Here is a 10492-nt window from a genome sequence, read left to right on the forward strand (position 1 = left end):
TGAACATGGAGGGAAACATGAAATCTCATGACATGAAACACATGAACAAACACATTAAATATTACATACCCCCCCCCCCCAATTAGGGGCAGCTCCTGATGCCCCAAAACATGAAATCCCAAAGTTCTGTAGGGAGCTGGGAGGGGGTGGGGGGGTCTTGAAGCGTGGCTTGGCAAGACAGGGAGTGGAGCATGGGATCAGGGCAACGCCAGTGGAAGGTGGAGCCATGAGAGGCTCGAGAGGCGGAGCCTTGAGAGACTTGAAGGGCGGAGCCATGGAAGGCAGAGCCATGAGAGACTTGAAGGGTGACACCAGGGAACTTGGTACCCGGAGAGTAGCCGTCGGCTCGAAGGGACATGGTGGAGCCAGAGGTTCAGAGGACCGAGGCAGCACCATAGGCTCGGAGGACCGAAGTGGAGCTGGGGGAATCGGAAGACAGAGGCGGAGCCGATGGGACTGAGGACAAAGGTGAAGCCGTAGGTTCGGAGTGACAAAGCAAAGCTGGAGGATAGGAGAGGCCAGGTGGAGCCAGGTGACCGACTGACCAAGGCAGCCGGAGGGACGAGGGACCCCAGAGAAGCCGATTGGCTGAAGGACCATGGTGGAGCTGAAGGGACATAGGGCCAAGGTGGGACTGAGGGATCGAAGGACCAAGGCGGAGTCCAGGGCTCGGAGGGTCTAGGCAGGGTCGGAGGGTCGAAAGTTCCCCTAGCCTGATCAGGAGAACTAAGGGTGGGCACAAGGGTGGGAACCAATTCCAGCTTAGATAGACCAGTGAGAGATGGCTCTGGAACGAACGAGGCCTGCAACGCTGGTTCGTTGGCCAGAGGTGAGCCTGAGACCTTGCATGGAGCTGACTGAAGCTTGGCTGTGACATGGCACAGAGCACACTGAGGCATGGGTGTGATGTGGCATGGAGCTGACTGAAGCTTGGCTGTGACATGGCATGGAGCACATTGAGCCGTGGCTGTGACTTGGCACGGAGCAAACTCAGGTATGGCTGTGACGTGGCATGGAGCAGGCTGAGGCATGGTTGTGACGTGGCATGGAGCAGGCTAAGGCGTGGCTGTGATGTGGCATGGAGCAGGCTGAGGCATGGCTGTGACTTTTCATGGAGCGGCCATGACGTGGGACTCCGGCTCAGCATAAACCTCCCCCACAGTGAACGTAGAACCATGGAGCAGGCTGAGGCGTGGCTGTGACGTGGCATGGAGCCGGCTGATGCATTGCTGTGACATGGCATGGAGCAGGCTGAGGTGTTGCTGTGACATAGCATGGAGCAGACTCAGGATCCGGGGCAAAAGATGGGGCTCCGGCTTGGCGGCCATGATGTGGGACTCCGGCTCGGCATCCACCTCCCCCACAGTGAACATAGAACCAATTATCTGCAGGGCAAGATCGATATACTGAGGCAGGTTGAGGGGACTGCGACCACCCAGAAAATGTCCTTGAGGGGACTTCATTAAAGTCCACCCGGCAGGCCAGAGTGCAGAAGTCCTCCACATAATTTTCCAGGGATCGATTCCTTTGGTGAAAACGAAGAAGCTGGATTGCTGGGTTCATATTGGTCGGTCACGTATTCTGTAACGATGCTGGCAACAGGCAGATGAAGAGATTATGATGTGTGATGAATCCAAGTGCAGTTTTATTTCCAAACGTGAAATCCAAAAACCCTAACTACAAACGTGAACAAATACAAAACGTGGACTGGACTAGACTTGACTTGACCCAACATACACAAACAAACAAATACCTGACCATGGACAATGGCAAACATGAGGCTTAAATACATGGACAAGGGTAACAAGACAAACAAGTTAACCAATGGCAAGACAGAACTGATAACAAGGTAACTAGACAATAAACCAATGAAAAAAGACACATGTTCATGGAGGGAAACATGAAATCACATGACTAGGGGACCACATGACATGAAACACATGAACAAAAACATTAAATTTTACACACCCCTCAGATAAGCTACAATAGGAAATCTTTCTTTTTTTATTTTGTCATCACATCAAATATAAGTTTAAATCCCCACTGGGAGATTTTTTTTTTTTTTGTTTTTTTTTTGTTTTTTCAAAATAATAATAAAAGTAATAATACACACACAAACACACCAAACACACAACACACACACAACACACACAAATAAAATTAGCTGACTTTTTATTCTGTTCTGCCTCTATATATATATATATATATATATATATATATATATATATATATATATATATATATATGTAATTTATTTTTTATTTTTTCTGGAAATCTATAAGAATATGGGAATCTTTCTACGTATATATTGATTGACTGGACACACTCTACATCAGTCGATTCAGCTAGTTCAGTGGCAATAAACATCCAACATCAATCATGGATAGATGTTCTAAAAATACTTGGTTTTGCTTGCGTCAGAGGTTAGCTGCAATCTTCCAGGTTTATGCTAACGTAAAGATTAAAGAACATGACATCAGCTGTACACCTCTAGATTTCATGAATGCGCCTTGACTTATAATTAGCCCCTCTAATTAAAGAAGCACAAACAAACCTCACCAGAAAGCTAATTCTCCTTCCATCATTCTGTGACATCATGCATGTTTCCGGAGGAGAGCTGTTCCCAAAATACAGGGGTTTAACAGCAAACGAATATGCCCTGATCCGCGTTCCAAAAGGAGTTCAGCATGTGCCACTCAGCATGAATTTTGTCGCCCCACTCTGATGCCAGCTGTGTCAGGCTTACTGATTTGGCAAATAAAATACAGTCCTGGCTCAAAAAACATGATTACGACAACTGCCATTATGTAAAAAAATGGCAGCAGGGAGCCGGGTCATCAATTGTGGGGTGAAAGATGGGAATGATTCCTGGGACTCACATGTCCAGAGGGGCCTACAACAATTACAGTAGGGTTGATGTAAGATCCAGTGGTTTACCAAACAAGTCATATTAAACCTGTATGACTTTGTTTCTTCTGTAGAAAACAAAAAGTGTTGTTAGGCAGAATGACCTCAGTCACCATTCATTTTCACTGTGTGGAAAAGAGATGCAATGAATATGAATGGTGACTGAGACTAACATACTGCCTAACTTCTCCTTTTGTGTCTTACAGAAGAAAGAAAGTCACATGGGTTTGGAACAATATGAGGGTGAGAAAATGATGACAAAATTTTCCTTTTTGAGCGAACTATCCTTTTAAATAGATCAATAAAGTTCACATTTCAGGAAAATGGTGGATGGTTTACCACCACCCCTCCGATGTGCTGTAATTGAAAATCCCTGTTTTTTGTTACACTAAAAATACAGTACAATGAATAACACCTATTTATGGTTGCCATTCTTTAGCATTACACTTTAATGGCTAAATACATTCACTTTGCAGTCAGCAGCTTGCTACAAATTCACTAAATTCAAGTTAAAATGCATTCTGAGCAGGGGAAGTACTCAGAAATTGTACTTAAGTGAAAGTATGGATACTTATGGAGTATGGAGTGAAAACTGTACTCAGTTAAAAGTCCAATATCTTGCCAAAAACTTACTTGAGTGAAAGTAAAAAGTATTCACATTGAACTGTACTTAAGTATTAAAAAAGTAACTTTTTTCCTAACTAGAATGAAATCAAGAGAGGAGATTATGAGAGGATGTTGTTAAATTGATTGGTTTGTTAAGTCGCCTTTTTACTGTCTCCAATGACCGTAATATTTCTCCCACAGTGGCATTCGCAACCTGGTCAGAGAATCATGTTACAATAGCTACAATTTTGCAAAATGATATTTATGTGGCCTGTTGTACGTAACACAGCAATTTCCTGGTGAAATGAACACTAGAGACATTAAAACAGCAATTATTTTTATCCCCTTTCACTAAAATCACGAGTAAAAAGGCAGATTATCAGTTCATAAACACTTTTCGCTTTGTTCCTCACACAATGTTATCTTATGACATATAACACCTTAACTATAGTGCATGACTCATTTTAACATTTGCATTACATAATCAACTGCATTTACAAGCTCGTTCAAGTGTGATCAAATTGCACGGTAACTCAACTGATAGAGCGTTGCACTTGTGATGTAAAGGGCTGGGGTATGAGTCCTGAAGAGCACACGAGTCGACATGTGAGCCAAAAGTGTCATAGAAGCACCACAAAATGACGTGTTTGCATCAGAAATTTTGTTTTTCACATCACATCAGCTTTTTCTGACACTATCGGTTTGGTTTATGTTTAAGGTTTAGGGTAGGGAGGTTGGTTTTGTTGATTTAAATCTCCATAGAACATTAACCTTAAAAACCTCATCTGTTTGGGAGAACATTTCACTTGCTTTTAGCACCACACAATGGACATTTCACTTCAGAACTGCACTTAGTCCGTAATGAACCACATAATTTTATTTTGCAAAAATGTCACAGCCATGCAATGTTCATTGCATGAGAGAAGGCACTGGATGTTAGAGCACCCAGCCCCTTGAGACATAGAGAAAGATTAAAAAAAATACAAATGAAGCTTTGAAGAAAGTTAGAAATGTTGTTGGTTTTGTGAATTGTTTTCTGATGTTTGGTACCAAACCTTGCCGTTGAGCAGATGGATGAATTTAATCAAATTCATAATGAATATTTACTCAGTTTCAATTATTTTATTACCATTATTATCGTCATTATCATTGCTGGTTTTATAGTTATTATTATAATTAATAGTTGCCTAACAACAACAACAACAATAATAATTCAGCAAATAGGGAGTAGAAATTCATATATATGATTTAAAAATGAAGGCAAGTGTAGAAATAAATGACATGTACACATTTAATTACAAAAGCCTTTTGTTTTTAAATATATATTTACAATGTGAATGATCATAACTGTCTAATCTATAGATGTAGTAGCCATTTAGAAAAAAACTTTAGGACAAAAACTGTCAGTGTTTCTCACTTCATGCTCATAGTTTTGAATGAATACATCACATTCAGTCGGGTGGTCACATACGGTCTATTCGCACAAATATTTTAACGTATCCGAAGTTCAAATAAGATCCAAAATTCTGCCTCTGCAGATGGTCAGAACTCCACACAGCCACCGTGCGACACTCTGTCATTTGAAAATCTGTAAAAAGGTGGCTTCAGTCCAGTAAGACGAAAGAAAATGATCTGCAAAAATGTAATGAGTATGCTTTTCAAGTTTAAATAAAATTGTAAGGAGTAAAAGATACTATTTTTTCTTTGTAAATGTAATTAAGTAAAAGTACAAGTATTCCATTTAAATTGCACTCGAGTAAAGTACAAATCCCCCAAAATAATCCTTAAGTATAAAACTTAAGTATTTTTACTCAATTACTTTACACCCCTGATTCTGAGCTTAGGGAAAGATTCTGAACGTCAAACTGAACAAATAAACAACAGTAACCTTTACTTGATTTCTTATGGGCTATAGGAACAGAAATCATTTTCATGAAATAAATATTCATAAATAACATATTCTAGATATATAGAAACATTAAGAAATCCACCAGACCACTTTGTTGGATTTATTTTTAGGGAAAAAATTTAATGGGCCCATAACAGTACATAATGAAGGGGCCCAGAGTTTCTAGTGACAGCCCTGGTGAGGAGTCACGTCTTTGCAGCAACAGGCTTACAGAGCCCTGAAAACATAAAATTCAGGGCTTTCAGGTAAAAAGAAGTATTAATTTCTGAAACCGTCCTGAACCTTACTCATAGACCCTTTGAGAGCGGAACAGGGCTTCTGTTAAATTGAAAACAGTTCGAGCAGAGAATGGTGCTGCTGTCCCCGTGAGTCCCAGTCCCTTGAATCTATTACCTGAAGTGCTAAAAATGCCAGCACCGGATCTGTCTGGGAGTTTTGCTCAGTGGACGCTCCTGAGGCCAACCGGCATTTTAATGAAATACCTGAAAAGTTAATTTGCACCTCTCTTCTCTCTCCTTTCTCAGTCATTAATTACAGCACTGCAGGCGGAAGGACTTTAAAGCACTGTTTAAAATGGAAATCTTTAAACAAAGGGGTTGACAGAAAATTTGGTTGCATTGAAAAATTGGGACTTCTCATGCATAATTGAATGCAACACGTTCCTAATTTGCTGTTTCACTTGGAGAGGTTAATGATTTGCTTTGCAATGTGTCTCAACTCCACCTTTCTCGGCACTGCACCCACCAATTTTTCTTTTTTTTTTTTTTTTTCAGATTTTAATGGATTTTAAAGGACTGGTAACCTTAGCTGCAGAATTTGTGGTAATTTCATCTTCAGTGTAATTAGTTTTCATGGAAGTAACTTGAAACACTTGTGGACATGAAAGATAATGAAGTAGAAGTTTCATCTTCCTTGCACATTGTTTCAGGGTCATAAGCACTTGTATTCTTCTTATTATTTCAATTATATAGTTTTACAGTGCCATTTAAGGTCCCAGACATAAAAAATCAGTAACAAGTCATTTGTTCCTCAGCTCTCAGTCAACAGGGGTTACTTGGCTGCAGTTTGTAATCCAAAGCTCAGCCCTTAAATCTTCTTATGAGAAGAGAGCATGGCGGAGCATCTTGCTTGGGTAGGGACTGTTTCCTCAAAACTCATTTCACTTGTGGCTAAAACAGCAAATGGAATTTGTCCACCCTATAAAATATGCTATCTCATTTAATTGAGTAGTGCCATTCAGTGACCAGATGCTTTTTTAGCCTCCCAATCAACCCCTGTCACATTGGCCTTGTACTCCTGTTAGTCAAGTCCAGAAATCTTTCCTCTGTCCACTTTTTTTTTTCAATAAGTAATTTCAGCACAACACAGAGGGATTTTCTAGAATATAGTATATCTTCTGGAAAATAAATAAATAAAATTCCATGGAGAAGTGAATTGTTGAATGGCAGATTTTTTGCATTGTTCATGGCAGTCCTGTTTGCATCAGCACTGGAGGAGGTGAGTATTATGACAGCCAGTGACTTGCATTCTTCTGCCCAAACAGGCCTGGAAAGTAGCCTGGGAATAGATAACCTGAAGGATGCTGCACGGAGCAGCACAACTTCATGGGTAAAACAATGCAGGGCTCCATATATATATATATATATATATATATATATATATATATATATATATATATATATAAATTCCAACAGCAAGTGGAAATAAAATATTTAGGAAGCACCTCTCTTAAATTTGGTGAGAGATGCTGAGAAGCAGGGATAACACAAGGACATGGATTTAATGAAAGCATGCACAGATTAAACAATACAAACATCACTCCTTTATGCAGAAATCTAATTATGTCTTAAGTCACACACTGAAACTAAGGAGTGTATGCAACAGACTGAATTTATTATAGCTTACATGAGACTGCAAGAGAAATTAAGCCTTTAATTACCATGCTCATCAAATTAAATGTATAAATACACAATAAAATAAACACGATTGTGTTCCTGAAATGTTCTTAGCTTGTACATAATTAGTTTACACCTGCATGAGTCATTGATCATTGTGAGAGCTGTAAAATCCAAATATCACTACAATGACAGTCATGCTTGTTTGAAAATACTCAAACAGACTAATTCCAAGTACAGGATTAATGATATTGCCAATGAAATGCAATGTTCTTATGTTGAATACAAAAGACATGTTTAAAATTTCCTTTTGTTTAGGAGAGATGCAAGGTAGGCTAAAAATGAAGTCAGTCCTGTGGTTACAGCTGTGTCTGTTATTTTTTTGCAATGTTAGTTATGAGCAGGGCCCTCACATTTTAAATTGCTACTCTCAGATATAGCCCAAACCACAGAGGGGGACCTTCAGCATTTTAGGCATGTTGTTTATTACCTGTTTCCCAGCAACATGCAGTAACAAGATGGCAAGGGACTGTGAAGCTCAAGGAAAACAAATCTAAACAAATCTATATCATATTAATTTGCTGTCAGGAGCATTCCAGCTCCACACCAAAGTTCAGGATGTTTAGGATTCAAGAGTCTTCTTCTTAATGACCCTTCTGCGCACTGGACTGGTAGGGTTAGCATTGGCATTGGCCAAAGCATTGGCCCTCTCTGTCTTCAATTCATCAATGAAGGTTTCTAGAGGTACAAACTTCTCGGTCAGTTCACCAAGATGGGTTTTCAGGGCATTGAACTCCTTGTACAAATCATCCAAAGCCTCAGAGAGAGGCTGAATCCTGAGAAACATCAATGAAAGAAAGAAATTAAGAGCTTAAGAGAAATGAACATGGTAAAGAAGAGTGGTTCTTAACTGTTTTACTTGAGGACCCAAATTTTATATTGAACATTGAGTGGCAACCTAACACAATACCAAAAGCCAATAATTATCTGTACAAAACACATTGTGTTTAGAACAAAACCTGTTTGTCCTTGTTGCAAGTAAACATAGTTGGGTTGTTTCATTCATGGTTTTTGAGGCTGAGGACTTGTCACACAACCTATTCATGTGACATCTACCTACATTATTATTTGTGCCAAAATACTGCAGATTTTGATTGGACACTGGTGATTATGTTACTGATGGCATACTGTAGTGCCCCTAGGAATATGATGGTGACTAAATTTCCAAATCATTTGGAGCCAGGAAGTTCCCCAATTTTGTGAAGTTTCCAGCTGCAGCTTAATTAAATGTTCTGCTCTGAAAAGAACACAGTCCAAATGCTTTTGACATAGCTGCAGATACCATAATAACAACTTTCTCTCCCTGCTGTTTTATGTCTGTGGAAAGAATCTGGAAATCTGATGTTACAGCCCTGCAAAAATGAACAGCATATGTTGTGTTTTGGATGCTGGTGCGCTGGTGTCCTAAGGTAAAGAACTCGACTAGGTTTCTTAACTAGCTTAACCAGCAAGATATCTCTGGTTAATCAGCTTCATCCAGAAAAGCTAATGCTGGTCGACTGACACCAAAACAGAACTAACCAGCATGAGAATTCAAGTTAGTCTTTTCAGCTGGACATTGATAACACTTGTAACACTATACCTGGAGTAGTCAGGCAGCAAGGACTGGTGGTCGTTCTGTAGAAGTCCTTTTATTTGGTTCAGGATATCAAACCTCCAATCATCCAGGACCTGAGTCAGGTTTGCAACTCCTCGCATGTTTACTTTCTCTGCTGAGGACCCAAAAAGCAATATCATTGAATGTTCTGTTTTTACTGCACGCTACATCAGTAAAGTAGCCTGCTTATTATTCAGGTTCAGATAAACTAAAAACATTAAGCCATACATCGAAACATATCAGTGAGAACATATAAAGCCATACAACATTTGAATATCAACTAGAGTTTTTTGTTAAACAAAAAGAAATCAGCTCACCACCATCACGGTAGTTCCACTCTTCTTTTGCAGGGCGTCTCCTCTGACCACAGACTAGAACCACAGCCACGGACAGGAATAATACACTCACCCTGAAGCTCATTCTGGTTCCTCCTGTCTTCTGCACAAGTACAACTAGAAAATCTGTTTGTGTTAACCTTCACTATAAATATTTTAAAGTCCATAAGCTGCCATAAATAAATGGAAATGTTCACTATTCAAGCCTTTTCCTCAACTCCACAAGGCAGCTGATGTGTATATTTACTAAGAGATAAACCAAGCCTTGTGCTACTAAACTTGCTATTAATCTTAATCCTAATGATAATATTGGTGTTCCAGGACACAGGAATCTGTTCTGACTTGCTTGATAGCTGTGAGTGAATTCAACATTTTTCTGTCATGAGTTGTATGGTAGCTGCATTTTTCAGACATTGTGCATGTAAAACTAAAACTTAAATCACAATTAAAAAGTACAAACAGGAAAATTATTAAGAAATATTAAGAGATTAACTTATTGTAACTGTATAGGATAAATGATTATGAATATATTTAACACCCTATTTTTCATATGCAAGAAAATATGCAATCTTTTCACTGACTCAAAATTCACAATTACAATCAAATAAAAACAATTTACTCAGATGGAATGAAACAGAAGTTTGTAGCTCTAAATATCAATGCTAACATACATACCGTTCAGAGAGATTGTCAGGATATGCGTTCTTTATTGTCCTTTTGGAGTTCTGTGCCTTGGTATCCACCAAACAGAGCTACACCACCCTTCTACATGAAGTGCCTGTCCAAACTGAAAAACACTCCCTCCTTTTTCAAAACATTCTCTCATCCAAGTAACCACTATCACACACATCTTTTCCAAAATCTTGGCTTGTATGAGCAAGCCCCTTGTTTGCATTTCAGAACCTGAGGTCCAAAGAGTTCTTTAAGTATAATTTACTGACTGTAAGGACACGGTGTCATGATTTATTAACCTCATGATTTATTAACCCTTAAACAGGCAACGTGCACCGTAGGTACATACTCTTTAGTTTCTTATAGTGGGTTATCACCCAATTTTGTTATCATTTATCATAGTTGGGTTTGTTTTGAGTATGTGGGTTACATGACTTGGTTAAAATTTTATGTGATCATTAAGTCAGCCTGACCTAAAACCAACATGGCCACCCATGGTGCAGGACATGAT

This window comes from Myxocyprinus asiaticus, chromosome 14 (genome assembly GCF_019703515.2).
Source record: "Myxocyprinus asiaticus isolate MX2 ecotype Aquarium Trade chromosome 14, UBuf_Myxa_2, whole genome shotgun sequence".
Taxonomy (NCBI): domain Eukaryota; kingdom Metazoa; phylum Chordata; class Actinopteri; order Cypriniformes; family Catostomidae; genus Myxocyprinus; species Myxocyprinus asiaticus.